The sequence below is a fragment of the Eulemur rufifrons genome, chromosome 30 (genome assembly GCF_041146395.1).
Source record: "Eulemur rufifrons isolate Redbay chromosome 30, OSU_ERuf_1, whole genome shotgun sequence".
NCBI lineage: Eukaryota > Metazoa > Chordata > Mammalia > Primates > Lemuridae > Eulemur > Eulemur rufifrons.
The window spans coordinates 113,341,406-113,357,951 of NC_091012.1; the positions used below are offsets into that span (position 1 = coordinate 113,341,406).

Sequence of the window (16,546 nt, forward strand, 5' to 3'; positions counted from 1 at the left end):
AGCCTCAGGACAGGGCTGCCAGAGGCTCACTAACCAGTCTTGTAAACCCTTCACATCTCTACCAAGGAGGAGGGCTGAGCCTTGTTTATAAAATAGCCTCATAACTTCTTGGTAGGAAGACGGAGCCAAGAGAATTAAAGAAAGATAAAACAATGCAAAGCAAAAAAGCAATGTTCTCCTTAAATGAGCCTGTGATCCATAATTCTAAAATACACGAAGAAATCTAAAGCTAAGAAATACAACCAACATTTTAAGTGTCTCATCACAAAAAATAAGTATGTGAGGTAATGTATATGTTAATTAGCTCAATTTAGCCATTACACAATGTATATATATTTCCAAACAACATATTTTGCAGGATAAATACATATAATTTTTTGTCAATTAAAAAATAAATTAATTTTAAAAAGCAAAAGAATACGACCAATAAAATAAACATCAGAATAGGAAGTATCTTCTGATGATCTTAATTTTATAAAATAATTTGACAAATGTTTTATAATATGTATGGTTGTCATATTCAAAGAGATAAAATAATAACATTCAGAAATGGGCAAGAAAATTAAATAAAAAATTACATATGTAAAAGGTGAATATTAAAAATAATTGAAATATATCAGAAATAAAAATATTGTCAAAATAGAAAATAATTTGTTTTAAAGATGGTAAGGCAGACTTTATTTAATGAGATGATGATGATGGGTATAGGGACTGTTACAATGTGGTCATGCAGAGAGATTGGCCTCAACTCTGATTCCAGCAAAGACAACTGGGGATTTATAACCCAGGAGCAGGCTGGGGTCAGTGGGTGAAAAACCACTAAGAAGAAACATCAAGGATAAGGATTTTTTTTTTGGTGAAAGAACTGATGGGAAAAAACAGGATAAAGATTTTTGGCTAAAGAGACTTGATAGGATTATTGCTGAAGGAAGGCCTAGGTGATTAAGATATAGAGGGTGGCCAGATACCAAGGGTGGGGGATTTTCACTAACCTGATTTAGCAGAATTCTTCCTTAAACTAGATTCTACTAATGCAAGGACAGAGAGGGAAGCCCAAGGTAGGGCCTAGTCAAGCAGAGGACTCAGAGGAGCCTGACTAACATTTTGGTCAAAGGAGTCTTTGTCAGCCCAGTGATAGGTGAAGAAAAACTTGCTCCTAATCTATGTGGGTCACATGCTTCCAGCACTTTACGAAACCCAGATCTGAGCATATTTCTCCAAGTTTGGTACTGTTAGAAGATTCAAGCCCTCCAGAGTAAAAAGACTGGAAATGACAAAGACTATGCCTTTGTGGAGTTTTAGTCTGATGATGTTCTAAGATAGTTGCCAAAACAATGAGCTACCTTTTTGGTGAAAGATTCCTTTAAGTGTCATTATATACCACTTGAAAAAGTACAGGAAGAACTTTTTAGAGAGTGGAATGTTCCATTTTAAAAAGCCATCATATCCAATGAAACGATATAATCAGAATTGTACCTTTCTAGAAAAAACTGCAGATGAGGAACGATTTAAAAAGAAAGAAAAATTACTCAGGAAGAGATTAGCCAAAAAAGGAATTGATTATAATTTTTCTTCACTGATTTTTACGGAAAAAAGAAATGTTTCAAATACAGATTTTTCAGAAATCTGCAAAGAGCCAGGTTTTACCTAAGAAGTAGAAAAAAGAGCTGTCAGGTATTCCTATGAGAAAAAAAAAGCCTTTTATCAGAGGAATGCAAGCCGTTTTAAATTATCAGGCCTGGAAAGGCATTTAAATTATAATAGCAGTCACATTTCACTCCCCCTTGAGCTAAATAATTACCTCTTGAAGCCACTAGCTGTGCCATCTCTAGACTAACTAACATCAAGTAGTCATAAAATTCCATACACCCTATAGTTCAACAGTGTACAGCCAATCACTAACCAGTGTTATTTCTGTAAAGCAATGCAAATTCCCGAAGAACAACTTTTGTATTTGCCCCTCTCCTGATTCCTCCTTTTTTTTCCATAAAAACTTGAGCCTCTCTGTTCTTCTCTGGAGGACTCCCCAAGGCAACTTGGAAGTGTGTCCCTGGCTGCTGTCTTCAACCTTTGCACTTGAATAAATTCTCTTTAAACTACATTCTGACCTTTTTGATCATTTCAAGTTGACACCTAACACTTCTGAAAAAATGGTGAATAGCCAGGGCCCCACACAGGTTTGTACACCAACATGTTTGGAAAGATGAAAATCTGAAATGACATGAATGAATAATGATGATAAAGATAATGAAATAGTTGGAACTAATAGACCAACACTTACAATAAAACTCATTGTGTTACGTAGATGGCAAGGGATTCCAGGTCTCCTAGGGACAAAAGTGGGTGTCTTTGCCTTGGGGCAATTGCCCCACCTGGGAAGAAGGACAAATGTGCCCCTCTGGCCTCCATGTTGGTCCTGCCTCACCCTAATCCTCTCTCAAGCAACTGCTATACCTAGGGGTGGAGGGAATACCCTATGAATTGGCCAATCATAACTTCGCAAGCCAGCTGCAAAAAATGCAGAGGACTTTCTAGCCCCCGGGCCAAGCAGCATAGGTACCGTAGAGTCCGGAAATTGACCTAGAACAACCTGCATGTGTAGTAATGCAACTCCCAACTGACCAATCAAAGTGGTCCCATGGTGACATCTGAGCCAGGAGGGAGGTACCAATCTGGGCACTATAAAACAAGATGCAGACCATAACCAAGTCCTTTTTTGTGCCCTTCCTTTTGCTCTCCCTTTGCTGCAACAATGGGTCTGGTTGTCATCTGTGGTATATGTATCCTGCTCTATAAACATATATCTTGCTATTGCCCTATAATCCTATCTTTCTCTCCTCTATAAACCTCATTTTCACACTTGCCTTACTTTGGTGTGTCTGGTCATTATTAGGCCATGGGTGCACCAAGAACCAACATTTCAGACTAAAACCTGACAATTGGAAATCAAGCAGGTGGGAGGGGGAGAAGGCAATGGGTAAATCCACACCTAACGGGTACAATGCACACTATCTGGGTGATGGGCACACTTATAACTTTGACTCAAACTGTACAAAAGCAATTTATGTAACCAAAACATTTGTACCCCTCTAATATTCTAACATAAATAAAAATAAAACCCATAAAAAATGGTAAGGGGGTTTTGAAAAGACAGAAAACATTTTTACTGTTTTTCACACCATTTTCTCTGTCATAATGTATTATGGACTTCTGGGACAGTAGCATTTGTCAATTCTCAAATCCTTAATCTCCTACTTTTATTCCCCAACACGTTTTGCAAATATTTGAAATTTAAAAATAAAGGCCATCCATTCTATTTTTACAAGCTGTTTCAGAAGCACACAAGTTAATCCTTTAAGATAGAAAATCTTCCTTTTTCTAGTATTTTTTGCTTTGAATATACCGCCAGAGCACAAATCCTGATATTAGTCATGTATTTTGGATAACCTCAATTCACAGCAGTTTATGTACTAAAAATATTTATGTATTCCCTGATCTTGATGAGCACAAATAGCAATCTTTCAAAAACTTTCCAGTGGGATGTTATAAAACTTGAATTGTGGGCCGGGCGCGGTGGCTCACGCCTGTAATCCTAGCACTCTGGGAGGCCGAGGCGGGTGGATTGCTCAAGGTCAGGAGTTCGAGACCAGCCTGAGCGAGACCCCGTCTCTACTAAAAATAGAAAGACATTATATGGACACCTAAAAATCTATATAGAAAAAATTAGCCGGGCATAGTGGCGCATGCCTGTAGTCCCAGCTACTCGGGAGGCTGAGGCAGTAGGATCGCTTAAGCCCAGGAGTTTGAGGTTGCTGTGAGCTAAGCTGACGCCATGGCACTCACTCTAGCCTGGGCAACAAAGTGAGACTCTGTCTCAACAAAAAAAAAAATAAATAAATAAAACTTGAATTGTGGCCCTGAATCAATTCAAAGTTCAACTCTGTCTCTTGCTTGCTGAATTGACTTGGGCATGTTTCAAGAACAGAATGAGAGAACATTACATTCCCTTTGGAGGAGGGGTAATACTAACCCACTTCTCATGGAAGAGATGGCTGCTGACTATTTCAGTCCCAGGAAGGAGTGACCACTTCCCACTTAATGCTGCAGTGGGATGGGTGTGGGATGGGTAGGCAAGGGCTTTAGAACCTCCTATTAAAGACCAGGAAGGCCTCTAGGTAGAAATTCAGGTTCTTAGCTTGACAGCTCAGGAATTTTGGGCCTTAACATATCAAAGAGTGACCTAGGCCCTGGGTAAACAGAAAATAAAATTAATAGGATAAATTATAAACAAAACACTGTTGAATAGATTATTATTGACTTGGAAGATAACACTGAATACTTTACTTACCACACAGCAAAGAGATAAAAAATGGAAAATATGTTGACAAGCAATTAATATTCCCACAAGATTTATTGAAATCATTTACACTTAAACTTCAGGTACTAATCATTTGGGGTCTCTGTTCCAGAATATTGAGAAGCAGGCAACGGCAGGGAAGAAATGTTTTTTTTTTTTTTTTTTTTTTTTCAATTTAATTTTACAGAATCAAAGAGTCTAACAGTATATCTTGTTAGAAGAAATGTTTAATAAAATATTAACTGACAATTGTCTGACATTAAAGAAGGATGCAAGTATTCAATTGATAGTGCACTTTGAGTACCAATCAGAATAACAATAATAATAACTACATAATTAACATCTATTGCTGAATACATAATAGAGAAATTTCAGGATATCAAGAATAAAAGAAAAAATCTTAAAAGCGAAAAAGGTTGATTTACCTAAAAGTTTATAATTTGACATGCATCAGATTTCTCATTATCGACAAAAAAAGCCATAGAAAATGGGATAATAGCTTCAAAGTGCTGAGAGGAAAAATAATTATGAACACAGAATTCTATATTAAACAAAAGTGTCATTTGAAATTAAGGCCAAAATAAAGACACTTTTAGAAATAAAAAGAATAAAAGAATTTGTCATAAACAAACCTTTACAATATTCACTTTGGTTAAAAGACAGACCCTAAATGAATGCCATGTTTTTTTCTTCCTGCAAGTAAATTTCAGTATTGTGTTTACTGGGAGGTTGGGTACAGCTCAAAACTTTCCTCAGATTTCTTACAATCTCCCCTGTCTTAGTCCATTTTGTTTTGCTATAACACAATACCACAGACTGTGTAATTCATAAATAGAGATTTTTCATATAGTTCTGGAAGTTGGGAAGGTCAAGGTTGAGGGGTAACATCTAGCCAGAGGTTTCTTGTTGCATCATCCCATGGTAGAAGGTGGAAGGGCAAGAGAGTACAGGAAAAAGAAAGAGGAAGGAGACTCAACTCGTCTTTTTTTCAGGAGCCCACTCCCACAATAACTAACCCACGCCTGTGATAATGACATTAATCCATTCACGAGGATAGAGCCCTCAGGACCTAATCACCTCTTAAAGGTCCCACTTCTCAACACCGTTGCATTGGGGACTAAGTTTACAACATATGGATTATGAAGAACACAATCAAATAATAGCATTCTGTCCCTGGCCATCAAAGTTTGTATTCTTCTCACAAGTCAAAATACATTCATTCCATCCCAATAGTCCCAAAAGCTTGACTTGTTCCAGTAGCAATTCAAAAGACCGAAGTCCAAAGTCTCATCTAAATAAGATATGGGTGAGACTCAAGGCATGATTCCTCCTGAGGCAAATTCTTCTCCAGCTGTGAGTCTGTAAAATTAACAAGCTACACGCTTCCAAAATATAATGGTGTGATAGGCATGGGATAGACATTCTCATTCCAAAAGAAAGAAATAGGCAAAAAGAAAAGGGAAACTGGTCCCAAGTAAGTCCAAACCCCATAGGGAAAACAACACTAAGTCTTAAAGCTGAAGAATAATATCCTTTGACTCCATATTCCATATCTTGGGCACAATGGGGCAAGGGTTGGGTCCCCAAGGCTTTAGTCAAACTCATGCCTATGACTTTGCTTGGCTCAGTCCACCCAGCAGTTCTCATGAGTTTGAGTCTCATACCTGCACCTTTCCCAGGCTAGAGTTAGATTATAGTGGCCCTATAATTCTGGGGTCTCTGGTGTGGTATTGCTCCCTCAACTCCACTAAGTATTGCTGCAGTTGTGGGCTCTCTGTGGCTGCTCTGACTCTATATTTCCCCTCAATGTTGCACTAGTAGGGAATCTCTGTGCTGACTTTGCCCCTGCAACAAGTCTCTGCTTGGGTCCCCAAATTGCCTGCAACATTCTTTGAAACCTAGGTGGAGGGCACCATGTCCTCCCAGCTTGTGCACTCAGCATGTGTGCAGAGTCTGCACTGCATGGATGTCATCAAGGCTTACCCTTTGTGCCTTTGTGCCCTCTGGAGCAGCAGAACAAGCTGCACCTGGGCCTACTTGAGCCAAGACTAGGGATGTTGAGGGGCACTTCTCTGAAATTCAGGGAGCAGAGACTTGAGGAGGCACAGGGCAGTACATGCTGAGGTCCTGCTGGTGCCTCTCTGGAAACCTTGTCCTGAAGGTCCTAGCTTGCCTTGAAGATCTCTGAAATGCCTTAAGGGTCATTATCCAATTATTTTGAGGAATAGCACCTGGCTCCTTTTTATGCATACTAATCTTTTTAACAAACGATCTGGTGGTCACATTCTTGGTTTGCTTTCCTAAAGACACCTTTTCACTCTTTACATGGCCAGGCTGTGAATTTTTCAGTTTGTTCTGTCCTGCTTCCTTTTTATTTATAAATTCCATCTTTAATTTCTCTTTGCGCACATCTCATTCTAAGTGGTTAAAAGCAGGCAGCCATGCAACTCATTCAATATTTTGCTTAGAAATTTCATCTGCCAGATATGACAGTTCATTGCTCTTAAATTACACCTTCTATAAAGCCCTCAGGCATGGACACGATTCAGCCATGTTCTTTGCAACTGTATACGAACGACAGCCTTTACTGAAGTTTCCAATACCTTGTTTCTCATTTCCATGTGAGACTTTATCAGAATGGCTTTTACTATACATACTTCTATCAAAATTCTGATCATGACAAATTAAGTAATCTCTTAGACATCCCAGACTTTCCCTACAGTCTTGTCTTCTAAGCTCACACGAGAATCACCCTTCATGCTCCATTCACATCAATCTAGGCTTTTTCTAGTCTGCTCCTCCAAATTCTTCCAGCCTCTATTTATCACCTAGTTCCAAGCTGCTTCCACATTTTTAGTTGTTTGTTATAGCAACAGTCCCACTTCTAGGAACCAATTTTCTGCCTTACTCCATTTTGTGTTGTTAATACTTAGAATACCACACGCTGGAGAACATCAACAAGATGGCCAACTAGAGTTGCCTGGCATTCACTTCCCCCTAACAAGGGACCAAAACAATGAATCAACTATAATATTTTGACCGAGTGATTGAGGAAATGTGCTATAGAGCACCAGGAGAGAAGCTAAATCCCTCTGAAGCATGGAAGCCCAGGACAGCAACACAGAGTGGGGAGTGAGGCATCCTGTCTCTGTTACACTGTCTCTCTTGCTGGGATCAGCTTAGAGTTAAGGTGGACTCCCTTTTATGGGGAAAAGATAATCTATAGACCCCCAGAGGTCCCCATGGCCACCACAAACACTGGCAGTTCTTGCTACAGGAGAGTCTTTGAGTCCTCACAGGCCCCAGATCCAGTTTGGACAGTTTCCAGGAGCTCACAAAGCTGTATGACCTGAGTAGGAGCCCCTCCCCTTACACTCTATACCCCCATAACCTAAGCTTCCACAGCACAGCACCATCTTGAAATCAGACCCACTGCTAGAGTGTATCCTGCCTTGAGAGCCAGCAGTCACTGACTTTCTCCATCCCTAAGGCTCTGCCGTCATTTTACCGAATTAACACCAGTGCCTGCAGTACTACTACTCTGGATGCTCAGAGTCTAGGCCCAATGAAATGAAAAAGACCCCAGAATTTGAACCTATCTGGCATCTTACCCCGCCCTAGGAAACACATATCTGCACAACAGGGAAACTACTGAGCAGCCAGCCACCTGCCATCCCCACACACATCTGTGCCATCTTGCTGGCCAGCCTGCCAAGCCTTTGTATGCATGCATCCAACTCAAAAGCTAATCCAGCAATGGACTCACCTCCCCAAAGAGACCACAGCACAGTCTGTCAGCCAGCTGTGCCCACAGCCAGCCAAAAAACCAGTCCAATGTTGACTCCACCTCCCTGGAGAGAATACCAACACAGCTTCCCAGCCTGCCAAGCCTATGTTCACCTCTGCCCAGCCTAATAGGTGATTTGAAAGGGGCCCTGTGTCCCCAAAGAGACCACTGCAAAGCCAGCTGGGCCTGCATGCCTGCCTCTGTATTGACATCCAGTTCAGTGGTGGTCTCATCTCCTTAATCCCTGTTACACACTGCCTGGCCCAGCTCACCTGCACTCAGCCCAAAAGCCAGACTAGTGGAAGCCCTACCACCTCAAAGAGACCATCACTCAGTCATTGGGCCTGCTGCAACCACATTCAGCCTGGTATGCAGTCAGGCAATGGCCCCGCCCCACTGGAGACCCTGCTATATATACCATCAGCATTTTGTGCCCTCACCCACCCAACCTGACAACCAGCATGGGGCCCCTGTCCCCAGCAAAATCATGCCATCACCATCAAAAACTCCCACAGTATATTGCTACTAAGACAATCACAGACATCATGCAGGAGGATTGCAGCTGAAGAAACTTCTTGGAACCAAAGCCAATGTGCCATAATAAATGGCACTCTAAGGCCTATCTACATGAAAAAAATCCTTTCCTATGAAAGCCACTCCATAAAATTGGAAAAAGCAACTGGTCCACTAGATGTGTAGATATCAATGTAGAGACATAAGAAACATAAAAAAGTAAGGAAATATGACAACTTCAAAGGAACACAATAGGTCTCCAGTAACAGATCGCAAAGAAAAAAATATTTACAAAAAGCCTGGAAAGTAAATCAGAATAATAATCTAAAGGAAACTCAGTAAGATACAAGAGAATATATACAAACAATTCAATAAAATCAGGAAAACAATTCATGATGTAAATGGAAAATTCAACAAAGAGAAACGCATCATAAAAAAGAATGAAACAGAAATCTTAGGGCTAAAGAATTCAATGAATGAAATAAAAAAATACATTTGGACACTTCAACAAAAGAATAAATCAAGCAAAGTAAAAAAGTTCTGATCTTAAAAACAGGTCTTATGAAATAACCCAGTCAAAGGGAAGGAAAAAAAGAAGAATTAAAAAATGAAGAAAGCCTACAGGACTCATGGGTCACTACTAAGTGAACAATCATTTGCATTATAGGAGTGCAAGATGGAAAAGAGTTGGACAAAGGAAGAGTAAATCTATTTCACAAAATAATAGCTGAAAACTTCCCAAGTCTTGGGAGAGATGTGGACATCCACATCTTGGCCATTGCACTGGTTAATATCACAAAAGTGTGGGCACAGACATTATACATTTAAATTAGCAGAGATAATCATTTTCTACTTGCATGGAAGACTACAAGTTCATGGGCCAGAACTTTGTTTCAATTGGCTTTATACACCAACTAACACAATAGAACTTGTGTCATGTTGGGTACATGTGATTGCCAAAAATAATTTTTGAGTAAATCAATGTGCAAAGGTTTTGAAGAATAACAAAACAGACAAAACTTTTCACAATCCTTAGAAATATTTTCCTCCAAGAATGATTATTTTCATGTTCAGCATAGTGCTATGCTTTTCCATATTCTTGTTATATCTCCAGGAGATTTTCTACTTTGATATGGGTCTTCACATAGTTTATACCAGATTATTTGTCTTCAATTTATTTTACTTTTGGCTTAATAAGTGGTTTTGATACCTCAATAATTCTTAACTAGATCTCTAATAATGGTATCATCCTTGTGTGTGATAAAAATTTAGGATGCCTCCCTCTTCTTCATGTATCATCTCTCCTCCTGGAGGAACATGGGAGTTCTGGGAGTAGGCCACAGTGTGTGTGGTATGGAGGAAAAATGAAAATGGGGGGTAATGTCAGAAGGAGAAATAAAAATAAAAATAAAAATAAAACAAGTGGAATATCAAGGTGTCAATCTGAAGCAGCTAGTCAGAGGGCAGAATGGGAGGTGCCTGACAGCAACAAAGGCATCAGAGAATTCAGACAAGACTGGCCATTTGCACTCTATGCACCTGTGAGTGTGAAAGTGCCTGGGAATTGGATGGAGGTGGCCATTCTGAGAGAATTGCTAGAGCCATTGAGGCAGAACTATGGGCTCGTTTCATCCTGTGATTGTAGCCCAGCTGAGGATATCAAAGAAACAAACCAGGTAGGCATTTTCCCAAGCATACTTTAGCTGTTTATGAGTGATGCTTTTCATAAAATATTTAAAAGTGTGGTAGTGCTCTAGAAACTGCTTTTACTGTTTCCCAAAACTGTGGTAGGTAGAAAGAACATTGAACTAGTAACAGGGAGACAGTTTCCACTACTGCCTCTGTTACTAGTTTAGTATGATGAATATGCTAAATTCACTTCATATAAAAGACTCGTGATGAAAGCTATGTAAAAGCAACAACACTAGGTAATGTGGTGGATGCAAAGATTAATATAAAATCCCTCTCCTCTAAGAGCTCAGAAATCAAGTGAGAGAAATATTTATCCTCAATTGATGAGACATAGTGTGACAAGAACTAAAATAGTGTAAAACACAGATGGAAAGAATTAGAAAAAAATTATTCTGATCGAAATCATCTGACATTTATAAAACTTTCTGTTGGAGGAAGAATTTGAATAGAGTCTTGAAAGACAGAAGGCATTTTGTTGGAAGCGTACTTTAGACAGACAAAACTGCACAAGCAAGGTACTGGACAAGATTTTCAGTGGGACCTAAGCTCTGGTTTTGGTTTTGAGGCAGATGAAGGAGAAACGTTGCGGAGATAAGATGGTTAATTGAAGGGGAGTAGATTGTGAAATGCTTTGAATTTCCAGCTGAGGAAGATGATCTACTCTCTAAGCAATGAGAAACCACTGAGAAGCTTGTGAATATGACTGATATGGGGGGAAAAAAACCTTTGAATGTATTGGAGGGTGACAGGCAATAGCAATCTAGACACAGTGTGTCTGAATAGGGCAGGTGCTATAGGCCTAGAAAGAGAGGATGGTTAAACATAACTCTATAGAAGATGAATCAATAGGATTTGGCAAAAAGTAATCAGAAGAGAAAAATGGAAAATCTGCAGATCACTTATTAAGTCTGTGGCTTTAAAACTATCTGTAGAGGGCATGGTTCCATCAAGTGTCTCAAGAATCAAGTTGGATTAAAGGAGAGGCTCATGAGTGGGTATCTATAATTTTTTAAAAACCATTTTATTTTTTTAAATTTTTATATATTTAGAGGGTACAAGTGCAGTTTTGTTACATGGATATAGTGCATAAAGGTGAAGTCTGGGCTTTTAGTGTAACAATCACCCAAATTGTGTACATTGTGCTCATAAGTTATTTTTCATCACATACCTCCTCCCACCCTCTCACCCTTCTGAGTCTCCAATGTCTATTATTTCACTCTCTATGTCTGTGGGTACACATTATTTAGCTCACACTTGTAAGTGAGAACATGTGGTATTTAACTTTTTGTTTCTGAGTTATTTCACTTAAGGTAATGGCCTCAAGTTCTATCCATGTTGCTGAAAAAGACATGATTTTATTTTTTTTATGGCTGAGTAGTATTCCATGATGTATGCATATGTATATCACACTTTCTTTATTCAATCATCTTTTGATGGACATGTAGGTTGATTCCATATCTTTGCAATTGTGAATTTTGCTGTGATAAACATTATGAGTGCAGGTGTCATTTTGATGTAATGATTTCTTTTGGATAGATTGAATTTCACAACTAACTCTGTGTGTTACTGGGTTTCATATACAATTTTCTTTGATAGAAGTTTTCTACCAAATACTAAGAACAAATAAAATTTGCAAATTTCTGTGACAAATTACAGATTCAGACCATGATGTTCAAAGATGCTTTCAATTCGGATATTCTAAGTATCATTTTTATTTTCATGTTATGTAGAAAATCTCTGAAAGTATGTCACAAGGTGTCCCAAAGGCCCTGTGACAACCTTAAATCATTTAATGACATTTCTTAGTTGTCTTATTTGATATGATACTGCAGCAGTAAAACTTGTAGCATTTAACAAATAGAGGTGATAGATATTGTGAATTTGGGAAATGTTGGATAAGCCCTTAATTTAAACATGTTTTTCACTGGAAAAATAGCATCATCAACATTAACAAACATGTATTGAGCATCTCTGAGTGCAGCTAAAAAAGGAATAGAATGATTTTTGAGCACTCTAGGTTGTTTTGGGGAAATTTGCAGAAAGTACAAGTAGACACTGGTTCAAACATCCTGAAACAGTTTTAAACAATAATTATGGTCCCTTACACCACAAAAATGTATGATCTCCTCATTTTTTTTGGATTATGTGTAATTTTACTACTTTAAATGATTATAGTGGTTCATATTTATCAAGTTTTAATTTTTATTAACTATGTTCGTTTCTTGATTCAGTTGCTGTTAAGTCTTTATGCATAAGGCAAACGCCTTGGAGATCTAGGAATGCAATATAATGGAGGAGTGTGAGGGCTACTGTAAATCAACTAAAATCATTGATCCAGAGCCCATTTTCTGTCCATTGGTTTTGTAGGAAAGAGAGTGCTTATCTTGTTTTTGAAAGTCAAGGTTCAGGAGTGCCTTAGGTTGGTATCTTCTGTATCAGACCTTGAGAAAAACTTTTAGTGTAGATAGTTTATTTGGGAGGTGACTACAGGAGACACCAGAAAGAAATGGGGAAGGGAAGAAAGCTAATCTAAGATCAGCTATTGAGGCTGGGTGCAATGGCTCACACCTGTAATCCTAGCACTCTGGGAGGCCGAGACGGGTGGATCGCTCGAGGTCAGGAGTTAGAGACCAGCCTGAGCAAGAGTGAAACCCCGTCTCTACTAAAAATAGAAAGAAATTATCTGGCCAACTAAAAATATACATAGAAAAAATTAGCCGGGCATGGTGGCGCATGCCTGTAGTCCCAGCTACTCGGGAGGCTGAGGCAGTAGGATCCCTTAAGCCCAGGAGTTTGAGGTTGCTGTGAGCTAGGCTGACGCCACGGCACTCACTCTAGCCCGGGCAACAGAGCGAGACTCTGTCTCAAAAAAAAATAAATAAATAAATAGAAAAATAAATCAGCTATTGAGAAAGTTACCACTGCAGGCAACAGAAGCTCAGTCCTGCTAAGGACTTTGGGTAGAACATAGAGAAAACACTCCAGAGTCATCCCACCCTAAGGGCAAGGATGCAGGAATATAATTAATTTCCATTTGTCTATTATTGATCCATTTTTGATTAAGTGCTGCTCCCAGAGGCACTAACTCCCTGGTATTTCTAGCCAGACTCTGCCCTTTTAGGTCAAGTATGCTCCTATGGCCAGAGAAAGTCCAAAGACAGAGTCAAAAGTGCTTGCAGCGGAAAGCCTTTGCTCTATCTGGAAAAAGTGGCTGTCATGGGGAAATGGGCAGGGCACCTCCTTGAGTTCTCCTTGTGCTGCTAAAACATGTATGAGCAAAATATATTCTCTCATGAGTCTTAGAGTTTTATTCACTATTCAATTTTGTTTCCTTGAATTGTCCCCACCCCACTTTCCTTTGGACAAATAATTTGCACTGAAATTTCAAATTAATGACATTTCTTCCTAAGAAAATAGCATACAGGATAAGATTTAAAACATGACAATTTGGCATCACAATTTTAAGTATTTTTGAAATATTCACAACATTAAATAATTAATAGCATATCTCCCAGTATTTCATCTTCACTTTCTTCTCTATGTCAAATCCAAATGCATTCCATTCTGGGCACTTTAATTTAATTATTGGAGCATGTCAGTTAGGACAGCAATCTTGATTCTCAGAAGACTCAATATAAAAGCTTAATATTATTTAAATATTATGTTTCCATAAATACCAAATTATAAGAGCAATTAGATCTCTAAGTATATTCATAGAAAAGATGATTTTATTTTCTTAAGGGATTTGAAAGGTTTTATGAAGGCTTTGTGAGAAATATTTATTTTTATTTTTATTTATTTTATTTATTCTTATTTCAGCATATTGTGGGGGTACAAAAGTTTAGGTTACATATATTGCCCTTGCCCCCCCACCCTCCTGAGTCAGAGCTTCAAACGTGTCCATCCCCTAGACAGTGCGCCTTGCACTCATTATGTATGTATACACCCATCCCCTCCCCCACCCACATCTGCCTGACACCCGATCAATGTTATTCCTAAATGTGCTCTTAGGTGATGATCAGTGAAACCAATTTGATGGTGAGAACATGTGGTGCTTATTTTTCCATTCTTGGGATAATTCACTTAGTAGAATGGCTTCCAACTCTTTCCAGGAAAATACAAGAGGTACTATATCACCATTGTTTCTTATAGCTGAGTAGTACTCCATGGTATACATATACCACATGGGCATGGTGGTGCACGCCTGTAGTCCCAGCTACTCGGGAGGCTGAGGCAGTAGGATCGCCTAAGCCCAGGAGTTTGAGGTTGCTGTGAGCGAGGCTGATGCCATGGCACTCACTCTAGCCCGGGCAACAGAGCGAGACTCTGTCTCAAAAAAAAAAAATACTCATGTATTGATGGGCACTTGGGTTGTTTCCACATCTTTGCAATTGTGAATTGTGCTGCTATAAACATTTGGGTGCAGATATCTTTGTTATAGAATGTCTTTTGTTCTGTTGGGTAGATGCCCAATAATGGGATTGCTGGATCAAATGGTAGGTCTACTTGTATCTGTTTAAGGTATCTTCATATTGCTTTCCACAGAGGTTGCACTAGTTTGCAGTCCCACCAGCAGTGTATGAGTATTCCTGTCTCTCCGCATCCACACCAACATTTGTTGTTATGGGACTTTTTGATAAAGGCCATTCCTTTGTGAGAAATATTGTCAGAGACTGACCATCCCCCCAACCCCCCTAATGTACAATACAGCAGAGGAAAGGACAAATGATATATTACTCCATACTCAAAGAAATAATCTTTAGGGGGTCTAACTATGAGAAAAACTTCTGGAAATTCATAGAATTTTAGCTCTTGTCCTTTTTAGGGATGACAAATCCTGGGTAAATGGACCTCCACTCTCCTCTCCCTCAATTGCTGCAGACAATACTAATTAATCCCATAGATGTGTTCCCAGAATTCTGCTTAACACCATGTAAAGCAATTACAATTAACAGATTCACAGTGGTTCCTAAAGACCATTCTTGGCCTAATACAGAGGTTGCTAAACTTTTTCTGTAAAGAGACAGAGAATAAATAGTTTAAGGTAGGCAGCTATGTGGTTTCTATCTACTCAACTTTGCTGCTGTAGCTCAAAAGCAGTCATATACAATATATAAAGAAATGATTGTACCATGTTCCAATAAATATTTATAGGCAATGAAATTTAAATTTCATGTAACTTTCTTGTGTCACACAATATTCTCTTGATTTTTTCAACCATTTAAAAATGTAAAAATGATTCCTAGCTAGTGGGCTATATAAAAATAGGTGACAGGCAAGATTTGTCACACAGGCCATCGTTGGCCAACTCCTGTCCTAAAACAGTTCCTTCATTTTGCACACAAGAAAATAGGGTACAAAAAGTGTTAGGCGATTTGCTTAAGAGTACATAAACGTTTTGCTGCAGAGTCAGTCATTTTGAATCAAAATGTCTTAAAACTGGCCCATATTGGCTATTTATTATTATATTTCTCTTTTATGATAGGTCCCAAGCAACATACTCTCCTTTACTTTGATTGATTCAACTGTGAATAAAAGCAATCCTTCAAAAGGATCAGACACACAAAATGAACTTTCTCCTGGATCATTTTGAGATAGATCTATACTATTTAAAGAGTGCCATATTGGAGCATATGGACTACATGCACACATGTACATAGATTTTTAAATTAATTACTTATTAAATAGCACATAATATTCCAAGTAGCAGATATAAGAAATAGTAAATCCAATTGTATATGCTAATTTTATCATTAACTTTTTAAAGACTCACAAGCAGCATCTATTTGAGAAATTGAGCTTTAATAGCAACACTGGTATTTGAAATATATACACAGTGGAATATTATTCAGCCTTAATTTAAAACAAGGAAATCCTTCCATTTATGATAACATATATGAACCTGGAAGACATTATGTAATGTGAAATAAGCCAGGCACAGAAAGACAAATACTGCATGATCTCGTTTATATGTGGAATCTAAAAAAGATGAACTTATGGAAGCAGAGAGTAGAATGCGGATTCCCAGGGGCTAAAGAGACACGGAGGATTGGGAGATGTTGGCCAAAGGATAGAAAATTTCAGATAAGATGAATAAGTTCAAGATATCACTTGTACAACATGGTAACTATAGTTAACAACAACATATTGTATACTCGAAAATTGCTAAGACAGCATATTTTAAGTGTTCTCACCAA

At 38.6% G+C, this 16,546-nt stretch overlaps 1 protein-coding gene across 1 annotated transcript in view; it reads right to left on the reverse strand.

Moving 5' to 3' along the window:
- CFAP47 (cilia and flagella associated protein 47) overlaps positions 1 to 16,546 on the reverse strand; it is a 541,061-nt gene that overhangs the window by 111,579 nt on the left and 412,936 nt on the right. The window lies entirely within an intron of this gene.